This window comes from Bison bison, unplaced genomic scaffold (assembly GCF_000754665.1).
Source record: "Bison bison bison isolate TAMUID 2011002044 unplaced genomic scaffold, Bison_UMD1.0 scf7180017864369, whole genome shotgun sequence".
NCBI classification, from domain to species: domain Eukaryota; kingdom Metazoa; phylum Chordata; class Mammalia; order Artiodactyla; family Bovidae; genus Bison; species Bison bison.
In genome coordinates, this window is record NW_011494941.1 from 487,331 (window position 1) to 492,400 (window position 5,070).

Below are 5,070 nucleotides of genomic sequence, written 5' to 3' on the forward strand. Positions count from 1 at the left end.
ATGAGATGGCTGGATGGCATCACTGACTTGATGGATGTGAGTCTCAGTGAACTCCAGGAGTTGGTGATGAACAGGGGGGCCTGGCGTGCTGTGATTCATGGGGTCGCAAAGAGTCAGACACGACTGAGCAACTGAACTGAACTGACATGAAGGAAGACAATGACTATATTCTGGGCCATAAAAGACATGAATTATTGGGAATACATGCCATTTTCTAATATGGAAAGCTTAATGTTATAAATATGCCAGTTCTCCACAAATTAACCTGTAAATTTAATAAAATCTTAATTAAAATTTTAATTCTTTAGACCAACAGCTTAATTTCAAAAGATATTTTAAAAAGTAAACACAAGAAAATAGCCAGGGATATTTTTAGAAAGGGTAATAAGAGATAAATAACCCTGATAGGCAAGTCTGATATAAAGCTATAGTTAAAAAATTGTCCATTACAGCTGTAGACAGTTCAGGAACCCAGTCCAAGTAGAAACAGATATAATATATGTTAAAAGTGGCATAACATATCAGAGGGGAATTCTTGGATAGTTTTTAATAATAGCACAATTGACTAGTCACTTGGGAAAAAATATATCCCCCATCACCATTCATATAAAAATAACTTCCAGATGTAAAAACAGCATCTTAATTTGTTTTGTGTTCTTCCATACCTTTATTTTGGCATTTTCTTTTTCTTAACATTAAGGATTGCTTGCATATAATGTTCAACTTGTTTTCTTCATTTATTGACATTTACCTCTGGGTAGTGGAGTGGGACTGAGTTTCAGAGTGATAATAAAAAGGAGTTTATCATAAATTAGTTAGTTCATTCAACAAGCAATTATTGAGTGCCTGACATGTGCTGGACTCTGTTCTCAGGGATACAGTGAACAATAACTCTGCCCTCCTGATGCTGCATTCTAGTGGGGAGGAGAGAGACAAAATACATAAGTAAATATATACATCATGTGCTAAATGGTGAAAAAATGCTACAGAGGAAAATAAAGCAGAAAACAGGATAAGGAGGCCAGGTTTCACTGAGAAAGAGACATTTGAGTAAAGACATGAGAGAGGTGGGGGAGAGAGCTAGGTGGATTGGGACTATATGCTCAGGCAGAGGAAACAGTGAGCAAAAAGATCTTAGGAGGGAGTGAGCTTGGCATGTTCACTACCCTGGAATGGGTGCTGTTCCTTTGCATTGTTTGGAGAGAGAGTAGTAGGAAATGAGATCAGGAAGATGAGGCCTTGCATGCAGGGTCTTCAAGGTGTTTGAGGATGTGGTAGCTGCTCCCAATGAGAGAGCAAGTTGTTGGAAGTCTTCAGGCCAAGGACAGGCATGATCTAACTTAGTTTTTCTTAACAGGACTACTATGTGGTTGCTATGGGGAGAATTTTGCAATAAGGAGCTCACAATCTGAGTCAAGTCAGTTCCTGGTCTTATTTTTGCTGACTGTATTCTCCATCTTTGGCTGCAAAGAATATAACAAATCTGATATCAGTATTGACCATCTGGTGATGTCCATGTGCAGAGTCGTTTCCTGTATTGTTGAGAGAGGGTGTTTGCTATGACCAGTGTGTTCTCTTGGCAGAACTCTGTTAGCCTTTACCCTGCTGCCTTTTGTACTCCAAGGTCAAACCTGACTGTTACTCCAGGTATCTCTTGACTTTCTATTTTTGCATTCTAGTCCCCTATGATGAAAAGAACATCTTTTATGATGTTTGTCCTAGAAGGTCTTGTAGGTCATCAAAGAACCATTCAATTTCATCTTTTTCAGGATTAGTGATTGGGGCATAGACTTGGATTACTGTGATGTTGAATGTCCCAAAGAAAGGCAATTCCAAAGAATGCTCAAACTACCGCACAATTGAACTCATCTCACACGTTAGTAAAGTAATGCTCAAAATTCTCCAAGCCAGGCTTCAGCAATACATGAACCATGAAATTCCAGATGTCCAAGCTGGTTTTAGAAAAAGCAGAGGAACCAGAGATCAAATTGCCAACATCCACTGGATCATGGAAAAAGTAAGCGAGTTCCAGAAAAACATATATTTCTGCTTTATTGACTATGCCAAAGCCTTTGACTGTGTGGATCACAATAAACTGTGGAAAATTCTGAAAGACATGGGAATACAAAGCCACCTGGCCTGCCTCTTAAGAAACCTGTATGCAGGTCAGGAAGCAACAGTTAGAACTGGACATAGGACAACAGACTGGTTCCAAATAGGAAAAGGAGTACATCAAGGCTGTATATTGTCACCCTGCTTATTTAAATTATATGCAGAGTACATCATAAGAAATGCTGGGCTGGAAGAAGCACAAGCTGGAATCAAGATTGGTGGGAGAAATATCAATAACCTCAGATACACAGATGACACCAACCCTTATGGCAGAAAGTGAAGAGGAACTAAAAAGCCTCTTGATGAAAGTGAAAGTGGAGAGTGAAAAAGATGGCTTAAAGCTCAACATTCAGAAAACGAAGATCATGGCATCCGGTCCCATAACTTCATGGGAAATAGATGGGGAAACAGTGGAAACAATGGCTTACTTTATTTTTGGGGGCTCCAAAATCACAGCAGATGGTGATTGCAGCCATGAAATTAAAAGATGCTTATTCCTTGGAAGGAAACTTATGACCAACCTAGACAGCATATTAAAAAGAAGAGACATTAGTTTGTCAACAAAAGTCCATCAAGTCAAGGCTATGGTTTTTCCAGTAGTCATGTATGGATGTGAGAGTTGAACTATGAAGAAAGCTGAGTGCTGAAGAACTGATGCTTTTGAACTATGGTGTTGGAGAAGACTCTTGAGAGTCCCTTTGACTGCAAGGAGATCCAACCAGTTCATCCTAAAGGAGACCAGTCCTGGGTGTACATTGGAAGGATGGATGTTGAAGCCGAAACACCAATATTTTGGTCACCTGATATGAAGAGCTGATTCATTTGAAAAGCCCCTGATGCTGGGAAAGATTGAGGGCAGGAGGAGAAGGGTCGACAGAGGATGAGATGGTTGGATGGCATCACCGACAAAATGGACACAGGTATGGTAGACTCCGGGAGCTGGTGATGGACAGGGAGGCCTGGCATGCTGCAGTCATGTGGTCGCTAAGTGTCAGACACGACTGAGCGACTGAACTGAACTGAACTGATGTTTAATGGTTTGCCTCGAAAATGAACAGAGATCATTCTGTCATTTTTTTTTTCTTTTTTTTTTTTTTTCTTTTTCCCTCAAGGGACTGTGCCTCTTTTTACAAACATAGCCCAAATTGCCTGATTTTCATGAATTATTACAAGGAACATGGTCATTTTACTAGTTTACACTGAAGTGTGAATTAGTGTTTATATTCAGGAGCCGTCCAATCCCCAGGGCCTATTACTCCAAATGCATTAATCTGTATTAGAAACTCAAACTATATTAGGCTAAAGGGAGGAATATTACAGGTAGATGGAACTTTTTCCATGTTCCTCAAATTAAACACACTCAATCCAGTTATGTCATTCTCTGTGAACTGAAGTTCATAATTCTTAGGATGACGTTCAAAGACTTTTTTGAGACTGCACCCAAGTACTGCATTTCTGACTCTTGTTGACTATGAAGGCTACTCCATTTCTTCTAAGGGATTGTTGCCAACAGTAGTAGATACAATGGTCATCTGAATTAAATCCACCCATTCCAGTCCATTTTAGTTCACTGATTCCTAAAATATAGGTGTTCACTCTTGCCATCTCCTGTTTGATCACTTCCAATTTGCCTTGATTCATGGACCTAACATTCCAGGTTCCTATCCAATGCTCTTTACAGCATTGGGCCTTGCTTCTGTCACCAGTCACATCAACAACTGTGTGTGTATGTGTTTTTGCTTTGGCTCCATCTCTTTATTCTCTCTGGAGTTATTTCTCCACTGATCTCCAGTAGCATATTGGGCACTTACCAACCTGGAGAGTTCATCTTTCACTGTCCTATCTTTTTGCCTTTTCATACTGTTTATGGGGTTCTCAAGGCAAGAATACTGAAGTGATTTGCCATTCATTCCCTTCTCCAGTAGACCACATTTTGTCAGAACTCTCTATCATGACACATCTATCTTGGGTGGTCCTACATAGCATGGCTCATAGTTTCATTGAGTTATACCAGGCTGTGGTTCATGTGTTCAGTTTGATTCATTTTCTGTGATTGTGGTTTTCATTTGTCTGCCCTCTGATAAATAAGGATAAGAGGCTTATGGAAGCTTCCTGATGGGAGAGACTGACTGTGGGGGAAACTGGGTCTTGTTCTGATGTTCTGTGCCATGATCTGTAAATCTATAATCCAATTTTCTGTCAATGGGTGGGGACTGTGTTCCCTCCCTGTTGTTTGGCCTCAGTCCAAACTGTCAACCCACACCTCTACCAGAGACTCCTGGACACTCACAAGCAAGTCTGATTCAATCTCTTTTGAGGATACTGCTCCTTTCTCCTGGCTGCTGGTGTGTAGATTTAAGGGATTATATCTGCTAGTCAGAGTGCCTGAGGAACATGGACAGACGTTTGTGACATTGTACAGGAGGTAGTGATCAAGACCATCCATAAGAAAAAGAAATCCAAAAAGGCAAAATGGTTGTCTGAGGAGGCCTCACAAGTAGCTGAGAAAAGAAGAGAAGCTAAAGGCAAAGGAGAAAAGGAAAGATATACGTCTCTGAATGCAGAGTTACAATGAATAGCTAGGAGAGATATGAAAGCATTCCTAAGTGAACAATACAAACAGGAAAATAACAGAATGGGAAAGACTAGAGATCTCTTCTTCATGGGAGATAGATGGGGAAACAGTGGAAACAGTTTAAGACTGTTTTTTTGGGCTCCAAAATCACTGCAGATGGTGATCGCAGCCATGAAATTAAAAGACGCTTACTCCTTGGAAGGAAAGTTATGACCAACCTAGATAGCACATTAAAAAGCAGAGATACTACTTTGCTAACAAAGGTCCATCTAGTCAAGGTTATGGTTTTTCCAGTGGTCATGTATGGATGTGAGAGTTGGACTGTGAAGAAAGCTGAGCACCAAAGAATTGATGCTTTTGAACTGTGGTGTTAGAAAAGACTC